Source organism: Gallus gallus, chromosome 1 (assembly GCF_016699485.2).
Source record: "Gallus gallus isolate bGalGal1 chromosome 1, bGalGal1.mat.broiler.GRCg7b, whole genome shotgun sequence".
Classification (NCBI taxonomy): Eukaryota; Metazoa; Chordata; class Aves; order Galliformes; family Phasianidae; genus Gallus; species Gallus gallus.
Window position 1 is genome coordinate 151,298,972 of NC_052532.1, and position 12,932 is coordinate 151,311,903.

General features: G+C 34.5%; 1 long non-coding RNA gene across 1 annotated transcript in view; it reads right to left on the reverse strand.

Moving 5' to 3' along the window:
- LOC121106845 overlaps positions 1-12,014 on the reverse strand; it is a 61,668-nt gene extending 49,654 nt beyond the window's left edge. Inside the window, exon 1 of the long non-coding RNA XR_005840013.1 lies at positions 11,801-12,014. This is a non-coding gene — a long non-coding RNA (uncharacterized LOC121106845). The remainder of the gene's footprint in view (positions 1-11,800) is intronic.
- Between the last annotated feature and the right edge of the window lie 918 nt (positions 12,015-12,932).

Consider the following 12,932-nt stretch of genomic DNA (forward strand, 5'->3'; position numbering starts at 1 on the left):
TCCCTAAAATACAAACAAAAATGCAGACATGGATATGTTTCTCACCTTCTGTCTTCTCTAGTTCTACCATTTTTCAGCCTTAGGTTTTCTTTAGAGCTTTAAGGTATTCTGGAAAAGAATGTGTTGTCTGTCTCTGTGACATATATGACAACAGAACTAATAACAGTGATTCTATTATTATTTTTTTTTTCATGCCACTCATAAATGTAACAGGAAAATCATAGAATCATAGTTATAGGGGTATTATTTGACAGCCAGATGAACATGAGCCAGCAGCATGTCCAGATGACCTAGAAGGCCAGTGGCATCCTGACTTGTATAAAAATAGTGTAACCAGCAGGACCAGGGAAGTGATTATCCTCCTATACTCAGCTTTGGTGAGGCCTCACCTTGAATACCGTGTTCAGTTTTGGGCCCCTGGCTGCAAGAAAAACATCAAGGCCCAGGAGCATGTCCAGAGAAGGGCAGCAAAGCTGTTGAGGGGTCTGGAGAACAAGTCTTATGAGGAGAGGCTGAGCTAACTGGGATTGCTTGATCTGCAGAAGAGGAGGCTCGAGGGATACCTTATTGTTCTCTACAACTCCCTGAAAGGAGACTGCAGTGAGATGAGGGTTGGCCAACTGGTAGAATGAGTAGTGACTTCAAGTTGTGCTAGAGTAGATTCAAGTTGGATATTAGAAAAAGAATGGTAAGGTATTGGAATATGCTGCCTGGGGAAGTGGTTATTATCCCTGGAGGTTTTCAAGATAAGGGTACATGTGTCACTTAGGGACAAGGTCTAGTCCGCATTATGATGATAGGCTGATGATTGGACTAGGTAGTCTTAGTGGTCTTTTCCTACCTTAACGATTCTATGATTCTATTCCATTATGAAGCTGAGTTGATGAATAGTTTTGGATTGCATGGTATTGATCTTTTTTAAAATCTTACGAGCTTTAAATTCCTTGTAGTTTTGCAAATACAGACTTATGCATGTGTATCTCTTAATTACCACATTATGTGTTGTTTATTGTAATTTGCTTTTTAGAATACAGAAAAATAGGCCTTGCTCAATAACATATTCTCTTGCTCATTTAGTGAATTTTACACAGTAATGTTAAGCTTGTCATTTTCAAATTCTCAAGCAAATTTGTTGGATAAAAAAAAAAAAACTGTACTCAGCAGACAGCTCACATTTTTGAGATAGCATTTTAAGAACTTCATTAGTATCTACACTATATTAAAAAAAAATCTCAATTTGTTTTGAATTATTACAATTACGAAGATGACTTTGCAGATTTCAATTGTATTTGAAAACTGCATTTGGATTCATAGTAATCTGAATTGGCATTTTCAAATTTGACAGCTCTAGAGCATTTATTTCATGCTGAAGTAGGCAAAACTGTATAGAAAATGGTCAGTGTTTGTACAGTAGTGCTTAGAAACATTTCACTGATGCCCCTATAATCCTGTATTTTAGGGAAATCATTTGCCTATGAAAGTTTGCATTGGGGTAGAAATTGGCTGTAAATTGTATGTACATTTTTAAATTATATGAGCTTAAAGAAATTGTTGTCATACAGTTTTGGTTATTGTTGTATCTTTTTTTCCCCTATGCTCAGCAATTAAAAATAAGTTAATGCCTGAAATTTAGGAAACTGAAATGCAGTTATGGCTCTGGGACCAAACGCAAACAAAAGGATGCAAATGAGGATCCTTCTTTCTTTCTTTCTTTCTTTCTTTCTTTCTTTCTTTCTTTCTTTCTTTCTTTCTTTCTTTCTTTCTTTCTTTCTTTCTTTCTTCCTTTCTTCCTTTCTTCCTTTCTTCCTTTCTTCCTTTCTTCCTTTCTTCCTTTCTTCCTTTCTTCCTTTCTTCCTTTCTTCCTTTCTCTTTCTTTTTGCAAACAAGTAAGCATGAAAAATGTAACTTGTAAGAATACAAACAGTAATCTGGCTATTTGGATATTTGAAGACTTTAGTGTTCACTTACAGCACTCTGTAAAAATTCCCTATCCAGTGTTTTCTAGTACCAGTGTTTTAAAAATGCACAGTAACAAACAAACAAACAAACAAACAAACAAAACAGTAAATTCTGATGTTAAGAGGTAGTTATGGCAGAAATTCACAAGACAAAAGAACTTGTTTTTATCATAATGATCTTGAATCTGTGACTTTCTAACACAACATTCTTTCTAACACAACATTGTCTATGTCATCTTTTATGCCAGAGTATCCCTGTTTTCTCAGAAGAGGTCAAATATCTTCCAAATTCATGGCTCAGTGGGGATGGGGGGGGGGGGAATGTGGAAAACTAAACAAATAGATTGCAAGAAATATCATGAATTGTGAAATAAGACTTTTCCTAAAGTACCAGAAACTTCTGCACTGATTTGCCCTCTAGACATCAGCACTCTCAATGCCAAGCTCACATTTACCTTTTTTGTTGCACAAGAGACTTCTGAAAATGTAAGTAGATTGCACAGTCTTTAACTGGATGCACATAACACATTTAAAACCAGTTATATACTGAACATAGCTAATATCAGCATGTGGGAGAAATAAAGAAAAGACTAGAATGTGAGACAATCTAACTAATATTTTTATGTCTATTGGAATTTTGTTTTGTGATTTTGGAGTTTCACATTCCCTCTCCTAAAGATATTCTTTATAAATGAGATATGCTGGCTTTTCTATTAGTCTTTGTTCATTGGCATATTTGTCTCAAAAGTAAAGAATCTGCAAATCTCAATTTCCTTGTATGACCATAGCTCTTATTCAGTGTGATTTCAATGCATTTATTAAAAAAAAAAAAAAAATCTAGCTGAAAAGAAGAAAGCATTTACTTGTTCATGCAATATTGTTCATACTGATATCTCAAACGGTAAACATGAATAGATACCTAAGAAGAGCAATGATGAGGCAAGCATATACTGTACTGAGTATTCTCCCTATCTCCTATTATTTTCACCTCATGGGGAGCCATGAGACTGACAAATTGCATCTATTCAGAAATTCTCATCAGCACAGTCTTCCAAGTACTTATTACAATACTCCTGGAATACATACAAATGTTTTGCATCCACAAAATCTTCTGGCAAGGAGTTAATCTGTTATTTAAGTCAAGACTTCCTCTACTTGTGCACCTGCATCTTACTATTTGAATCCTTTAAGAAAAGGTAACAAATATTCCTGTCCACTAACTTTGTGCCATTGATGATTTTTTACATTTCTACTGTGTCCATTGTCTTTTTTTTTTTTTTTTTTTTTTTTACCTTCAGGCAGAATTCTACCATTCAGTTATTAAGATACTACTACATATTTTTGGACACACTGCTCTCCAAACATTTGTCAGTCTACATTGTTCCTTTTGAAATGAAGAGGCAAAGACTGCATCTCATAGTCAAGATGTGAGCAAACCCAGGCAAAAAATTGAACTGCATTAAAATTTTCTATTATAACTTCTATAAAACACTAACAAATGCAATAGCTACCATTATGAAGGTCTGAACATTTTCTAAGTTGTTTGATGTCTTTTATTTGCCACTTCAGATACCCAAATTCTTCAAAAAAAAAAAAAAAGAAATCCTTTAATGTTTAATCAACAATAAACTCATGCTAGAATTGCAAGTTATTTCTTTTCAAATTGTAAATTAATTAATTCAATAATAATAACATAGAGTTCCAATAACTCAGAAACATCTTCTGTAATACAAGACAATTTCAAATTATCGAAGAGTAAATAATCTTTTTTTGAAGTGATTATGTTTTTGAACAAGAAATGGGATTTAAATTTATTATACTGCTAAAAATGTATAGGTATTAAGGTGAGAACAAACGGATCATAAGATTAATCTTGTACAAGAACTACCTGGTAAGGAAAAAAAAAAAAAAAAAAAAAAAGGGAGAGGGGAAGAAAAAATCAGAGAAAGAAAGAAATGTAGAGAGGGAATCATTTGTAATTTACCCAGAATTGTGATTGTACTGCCACAATAAAAGCAGTAAAAGATTTAAAGTAGATGATGTTCATAAAAGAAAGCACCTGTGATTGTAAAGGGTATAATCTAAATTTTACGCACATTTTACTGGTTTTGTTGTTGTTGTTGCTTGTTATGGGTTGAGAACAGTACAAGAGATAAAATTAATAGGTCATCCTTAGCTCTAAATGACCCTTGTCATATATCAGATGGTAATCACATGGTTATCTTGTAATATTTTCATTATCCTCAAAATACATGGTACATTACATATAATATTTTATATGATTTATATAATATAATACTCAGTAGAATTATTTACCTCCAGTAATCACTGAAAAAAATACCAAGTGGATTCTAGGTTGTTGTTAATATTATTATTACTGTTGTTTCGTTTTGTGTGTTTTAAGGCTTTTAAAGATTCTTTTAAATTACAGGTGGTAGAAGTAGATAGGAATATGAGTTGAATACTCAACATCAATAATTACATAAACCTGTACTATACATCATAACAATGTAGCTGTGACAATTTTCTTTTAATGTTTTCAATACTAGAGACATTATAAAGACCACTAAGTCCAGGATTTGCTCAACAAACCATGATAATCCATTATTAACAAAATATATATAATCAGGATGCTTTTACAATGCAACACAGATTGAGCAAACATGTAATTAGAAAGCTATTAATTTTAGCAACGCAGAACCACTGAATATTTCTGCACTTAGGCATTCTTAGCTAGACTTTATCAGCAACTGACCAGATACGTTGTGACAATTGTTCCTGTATGTTAAGCTTTGCTAAAAGTCATCACGAAAAAGGATTCAAATTGTTCATTATTTTCCATTGTCTGTGAATGCATGTTCTATCCGTCTAAAACTAGAGAAAAGATAATTTTTGCTTTTGCTGTATTATTCAGCTCAGAGGAGGGCAGCCTATTTTTGTTGTTTTATGGGTGGAAAGAATGATGGAATCTCTCACTGTGTGCCCTCAATTCAGGACTATCAACACAAACATTTCAGTCTATTGCCAGCTCTGAATATAGGAGGTACCTATCAAACAGATGGGCAGATGCTGAACCTATCTCCTCCTGTATTACTTACTTTTACATTCAAGCAGAAATGAGTGATATCACATAAAAGAGAGTTTGATCACATATCTGAAATCTCATCTACTTGTTTTAAGCCCCTAGGCATCTTGTGGAAGTCATAGGTTGTAATTCACAGCACCATGTAACACATTAAAGATGATAAATGTACATTACAGCATAGTAACTATTATAAAAGTTTTTTTTTTTTTAATTTAACTATTTTTTCTGTTATTGCTGTTAATTTCTTCTACCAAAAAACTATTTGATTTCTTTGTTCTAAGCTTAATATAATCATAAGTAAAGTATTTTTGTTATGTGTTAATTTATTAACTATTTCACAGCAGATATTGAGCTTACTGTGCATTAGCCTTGTCACAGAGCTATAAAAATGCAGTAGTCTACTTATCTGTACAAATTTAGGCCTGGAAGCCCTTCAAGTTACTTTGCATTGGACAGAGACCAAGTTATTAAATCCTGCTGGACCAAAATAATCTCCATAAACCATTATCTGAAAACTGAAAAGCACAGGAAAATCTATTGTTGTACCCTCTACTTAGAGCAGCACAATATCAATACAGAGAGCTAGACTGGGTTCAGCCTTGTGATAACAGAATGATTCTTTAAAGAAGGATGCAGTATGGACATATCTGAGCTACTCTGCTTGGTTCAGGAGATGTTTAAGAAGGATTATAAATGTCAACTCAAAGACAGCTACACTAGATCTGTAATTGCAGTGTGCTCACCACTTCTGGTACTAGCAGGCTGATTTCATTCTTTGGCTATATTTCATACAGAGACTGTGTCAAATTGACTTTAAATACAATTTGTGTTTTGTTAATGAGAATACAGTAATTCTGATTGCTTTCAATGCTATGCAATGCTTACAATTTTTTGTGATATTAAATGTTGTGTTAAATAACTATGATTAAAAATGTAAATAATAAAATAATATTGGAACTGCTCTAACAAGCCTTTGTTCATAGTAAAATTACAAAAAATATATTTTATATATTAAATGAAAAGAGAATGTCTTGGGGGTATTCAAGTAAAGACTGGATGGGGCCCTGGACAGCCTAATCTAGTGGGTGACAACCCATCCCACGGCAGGGGGATTGGAACTAGTTGATACTTATGGTCTCCTCCAACCTACATCACTTTATTTCTATGATTATATTATGACTGAATAAAGTAATCTGTCTGTTTATCCTCTGTTGCCCAGTGGTCAAAAATGTCTATCAAAATATCTCTATAATATTGTGTCTTATAACATACATTCTGTAAGTTATTCTACAAAATGTTGTAAAATTTTTATAAAAAGTAGCTTTTTATAGATTTATAGTCCTTATTTGGATAAGTGGTTTTAAGAAAATAATAGCTAGATTTTAACTCCTCCACAGTTTTAGAAAAAGGAGGCTGCATTCAAAGACTGTTCCCTCACCTATCATTATTAATGAGTCATATTGCTATCAGAAGCAGAGACATATAGAAACTGCATTGTACAAACTGAAATAAACACATTAGAAACAGAGTTGCACTTAAGCAACTAGGCAAAAACAACAACAACAAAAACTAAGAAAAATATCTTCTTGAGAACAAAGCAAAATAAGTGTACAGAGAATAAACAGAGATTATACAGAGAGTAGGTGCAATGCTAAGAACTTTGGTGTGACAGCACAAACTGCTCTCTGCTTTTTAAACATTTATACTGTGTTTCAGAGTGATTATCATCTGGTTATTAGAGCTTCAGAAAAACATTTAAATGCTTCATCTCTCCCCTCCACCAGTAAATGCGGCAGAAATGGTAACTGATGAGAAATGATATGATATTTACTCAATGTCAAAGTGAGCTTTAATGGCTGCAGGATGTAGAAATCCATTAACACAGAATATATCCCATGGAGTTACATTCACCAGGTGCAGTTCACTTGGCCAAAACCTTAAAATGATTGTGGATTTAAAGTAAAGGATTACATCCCTGGAAAACCAATTAGCTACTTTTGTCTTATGTATCTTTCTGCCATATGGATGAGGATCATTTTTAGTTAATTGTTCACTATGAAAATGAAGAATTGGGATTAAAAAAAAAAAAAAAGACAACAAAAATCTGTCTAACCTCTGCTTTCATCACCAAGTCAAAGCTCATTTAGCAACTGTGCTACACAAAAGAAATGTTAATTTGAGGCAATACTAAGCCACCCTCTTCTGACTAGCGGAAAGTAGGACAGAAAGCTGGAATCAAGATGACAGTAGAAGAAGGAAAGAAGGAAATGAAATTTCACAAGCTTTCTCACTGCTTTCTTAAGAGCATGTAGAAGAAGAGTGCCTGCTTCTTCAACAGTACAAGCCTTAACAATCAAAGGAGCCATAAAGCAGAATATGCAGTGACAAACCTAGCCAGCAAAATCCAAGAGAAGAACCAGTCTGAGTGAGGCTGATGAATGCTCCATGCAAATGGCTGGAGCAGGGCAGCAGGTTGCAACCGGTGTGTCTGGTGCTGGCTGTTGGCAGGGGCATTGCCTGTATCTGCCCCAAGCCAGGTGTGCATGGGGTATGCATGTTCATTCTCCGGAAAATGCCATGTGGGTGAAGGGTGTCAAAATTTGGGTAACGTGCCAGGCTAGCAGAGGGTTTGTGTCAGTGCTTGGACAGCTATGTGTGTGTATGTGGAGGTGAATCTGGATGTGTGTGAGTATGCCTGAAACAGAGACCTGCCCACCTGAGGGGAGGACAGGACTGGGCTGTCTGTGCTGTTGTGGTGTGTGAAGTCTTTGGGGTGCTGCTGAAGGCAGTACATAGCCTGTGGTGATCCATGACTCACCATGTCATTGTCCTGTGTGTGCATTTGCATACATGTGTATGCGTGTCCTGGTCTGGGGCTGCTGAACTGCCATTGGAGGGGGTGCCTCCATCCTTTAACAGCTCTCTAAAAGTTAAAGTAATGTACTAGAAGAAAACATTTTACTGTGCTACCTTCATTATTTAGTTCTGCTGACTCCACTGAAAAATATTTTATACTCTGCTATATCCTTTTCTTACTGAGTTCCTGTGAATAGAAGGATTTGGATGGACACAAATTCGCTAAGTTCCTTTTGGACTGAGTCACAGATGAGGATGATGAAAAGTCTTAATTGCTCTTTTGCTCCTTATGGCTGAAAGACCAACGTACCTGTTAATTTATCTGTCTATAAGATATCGACAGTATAAAACTGCCAATTAATCCTTGTAAACATCAGAAGAAAAAGAACATAATCTCTGAATCAAACATCACCAGATTCAATTTTATTGCTTTTTTAACCTCACATTTAAGATTTCAATCTCTCATTTACACTCAGCTATTACTACTGACTGTTTAAAAACGTAAATGCTCTGTTTTGTGATTGCATCTAGGCATTTATAACTATTTCAGTAAACAGTCAGAAATAGAACAGAACTTGTTTTTCGTAAGTAATCAGTATTTTATGTACAGACAGAATAGTGACTCATTCATCTTCTAGTAGCATTAACATGATATTTCCTGAACTTATTTGTCCATGAACACTTTCACTGCCTCCCAAAGACAGGATTCATATTTTTTCAAGCTATTTTGAAATTGGATTATTTATCAAAAGATCTGCATTCAATCTCTTACGTGTTGTGAAACAAAATATCTGCTTGAATACTAACCAAAGACCTAGCTTTCCATTTTACAAAAGACTTTCCAGATTTAATGCTGTCATAAGTGCTTCACAGATCAGGATATTGTCTAGCCAGCATATTTATTTTTACTGCCATTACAAGTGAGACACATTTTTTATAGCTAAGACTGAAAAAAAAAAATAAAAATGGATCTCAGTGTGTGTCAGTGCTAACTTCTATCGTTCAACACATTATTCAGATTTACTGTTAGCTATTTCGGAAACTGTGATGTGATTTACATATCTGACTGCAATTATTTAAGTAATAATCATTTCCTGTGATGTATGAAAGATCTCTAAAACTGTCCTTAAAGAAATTTTTGTAATGACAAAAGAGGAAAAGAAAAAGAAAAAGAAAAAAAGAAAAAGAAAAGAAAAGAAAAAGAAAATAAAAAATAAATAATTCTGGACAGTTGTGAAAACATATTTCAAAAGAACAAGTCCTCTAATGTGCGTAAAAGGAAAATACTATCTAATTCCCTCCAAGCTGTTCACGTTGCTGCAGTTGTGAATAATTAAGCCACTGATCAGAAATTGAGTCATTGTTAAAGACATAAAAAAAGCTGCTCTAGTATTGAATACAGTGTGCTTTCAGGAATAAATAAATAAATAAACCATAACTTAGAAAAAAGAAAGAAAAGTGATGTGTATGCAAACAGTTGACCATACATACATAGAAAGTGTATACATATGTGTTTATCTATACACACTGCATGGACTATTCTAAACCCACATAAAAGTATAGCTATCCAAGAAGACTGAGAAGTTGACTAATCAAACTGAAAGAAATGCTTTAAGTAAGAGATTTCTGTTTCTCTTCATTTTGTCCTCCTTTGGAATCTAGTAATTATGACTGCTTTGATCAGACCTGGACGACATTCAAGGAATGCGTTATTTTTCAGAGTTTGTAATATAGTCTTACAATAATCTCCTTATAAATGGATTTGTTCAATTTCAAATAAAACTTGAGTGTTTGCTAAGAGTTTTCATTGCAAGGAAACAGTGATCTTGTTAAAACATTGCACTATATGATTGTACATATATATAAGTGACCTGTCAAATTGTAAAATCAACACATGGAGTATTTCAGGTGTACTTTTAACTTCTAAGTAATAATTTGTTTCTAACTGTGTTGAATAGAAATTAAATACCACCAGTTGTCTTCTCAGTGTAAAATATTAAATGTTGTGGGTTTTAGGCAAGAAAAAGATTGTCCTTACCTTACCACTGGGATTATGAAGAAACTATGATAAGAAATTATTGATGTTGAACCTTACGATCACCAATTTTGCAAGGTCTACTGTCCACTAAGCTGCATAATGCACCTTACTGCTAAAATATGAACAATCACCTAGATGGATGTCTCCCAAAATGAGGTCTAATGAGGCTGCTTGAAGGAAAACAAGTCAAAGGTATGTTTATTGAGTCTATAAATAACAAACTGTTCAGTTCACTGAACATGTAATACAGTGCCATATTTGGACAAAAGATGTTACAGTAAATGCAATAAAACAGCTTAATAAAACATTAAGATCGTACAGTTATGTATTTAGAAGTCAGGAAGCTAATATATTATCTTTACAGCATTGATACGTATATACATGTGAGTATATAAAATATGTATATTTTACTTCAAAAGTCATGCCTCTTTTTTTTTTTTTTTAATATGGAATCTATGAGATAGGAAGAGCACAACAATATTTGATGGAGAAAATTCTCAGCTACAAAACACTATTTTTCAATATGTTCATCACTATTAGCTCTGCATTTTCATCAGCAGTGAATAAGAGGCTGCATGCTGTACTTCTAGAAAATCTTCATGGCCATCTGGAAAGTGGCTTGTCTTTCACATTACTGTTACCACCACTGAAATACATCATCTACCACCTGACTGTTCCAATATCCACTGTTTGCTCTTCATAAACATTCAACAAGCATCAATGAATTTCAGTGGGTACAATTTTTTTCTACATGGACGAGATCAATTACACACCTTTTCTTCATGTGTGTTTCTGTGTCAGATGTCATTGTCAGACTGTCCCTCTGCTGCCATCTGACAACAAAATTTAATGATACATTGGCATGAATAAATGTATTAATGATACATTGGCATGAAGTTGAACCTCTACTGCCATACTACCAATATCTGCCTCTGACCTTGTATGTCAACATAATAAAACAGGAGACATTACATTTGGAGCAGCACTTATATTGTCTAAAATATGCGAGTCACTTAATATACAATTTTTTGGTCATTAGCACCACGCTTTAGTATTCACTAAGGAATTGTTGCAGCCCTATCTTAATTATACATATTGATAAGTTTTTCCCGTTTATCTAACAATCCATTTCTATCAGAATACAAATTGTAGTGAGGCTGCAATTTGTCTCTTATCTCCAATGAAGCAAGTGAATAGAAAGAAAATTGAGAATGGACATTGAGATGTTAGACATGACTTCTTATATGTGCCGGACATAATAGCTACAAGAAAACAGGAAGGACAAGCTGTTAAAAAGGACAGTGAAGTAATTTACAACTACATTTTAGAAGAGATATACATTATTACAAATGTAAAAGCTAGTTTTGATTCTGGGAAGATAATTTAAAATTATGTATGCTATATAATATGTATATATATATGTATTATACACTCTTTGTATTGTATTGTAGATTTAAGTTCCTGTAAGAGTTTTAATCTCCTTAAACATTTTCCTTGTGCTGGCACTGGTGTTATTGAGGTCATGCTGGGATCTATATCAGGTAAATAATTTGTCTGATAATTAACCTTGCCCCAACCCCTCCCCCAAGATCAGATTTTCTCAGCAGCATATTTTTAGTCTGAACTGTGTCTGTTGAACCTAGAGGCTCATAGTTGAATGCTCACAATCACAGTTTTGCTTACATGTTTGCGGTGAACAACTTGTACTACACCATTAAATTCAAATTAAGAAAATCATCCTTACTTTATCAAGTAAATGTAATGTGTGGGAGAAACAATACTGGACTGCAAGAAGAAAAACTGTTAGACATTACAGCTAACTGCATAAATACACTGCATAAAATAATGCCAGTTTTTACTTACAAGTTTTGTTCTTGGTTGACCTGGGATCATATGTTATGACAGTTTTTATCCTTTCTTTGCAACTCCCTTGTCTGCAGTAGAAAAACATAAAAGAATAAAAAAAGACTCCTTCTTTATAGTAGGAAGTACTCTGTGTATTAAATGTAGGCAGAACTGAACTGAACTGAACAGTGAAAAGTCAGCCATGAAGCTAACTCTTAGCAACAACTGCCTTTTGTATTCACAGAGATCTCGGACAAACAAGGCCCTTCCACATTTGCTTCTCAACGCAGCATGGAAAGCATGTAGCAAGTCAGTGAACTGATAGGCAAAGATTAGTTTCTGAGAAATACAAGTCATCAGTATCAAGTCGAGAACAAAACTTCAAAATGCATCTAGATTTTCTTTGCCCCTTGTATGAGAAGTGTATCAGTAGTGCAGTGATCTGTATTAAGGGTTTTAGGCTCCCAATCCTGGATCATTCTATTGTAGCTATGTTCTGTTTCCTCTGAATCCTCGGCACAGCAGATTTTACAAAGAATACTTTGTGGCTCTATGAAAAATAAGTAACTTAAAAGAAATAAACAAGACAGTTTGTGGGACTGTTCTCAGAAGTCAAGGCTGACCATACGACAGGGGGACTGGACTAGATGATCTTTCGAGGTCCCTTCCAATCCCTGACATTCTGTGATTCTGTGATTCTGTGATCACAGTTGTTCACATGATTCAGTTTCCAATCTCCAAAACTGGCTGGCTTCATTCAAAGCACCTGTTTTGAGGAATCCCCCACTCATGCTTGAGAAAATGAGGTGCTATTCAGCCTAAACAAAATACATGATGGGGGCTGCACTAGCAGCATGATTAAGTTCCAGTCAAAGAAATGTCCTCTAGAATCATTTAATTTACTGGGATTGGTACATTGTTCTCATTTGGGCTGGGATAGAGTTAATTTTCTTCCTTGTAGCTGATATGATGCTGTGTTTTGAATTTTGGATGATAATATTGATGATAACACAGAGCTGTTTTAATTGCTGCTGAGCAGTGCTTATAGTAAGCCAAGGACATTGAAGCTTCTCATACTGCCCTACTGCTGGGAGTGCACAGGCAGCTGAGGGAGGACACAGACAGGACAGCTGGCCCAAACTGGCCAAAG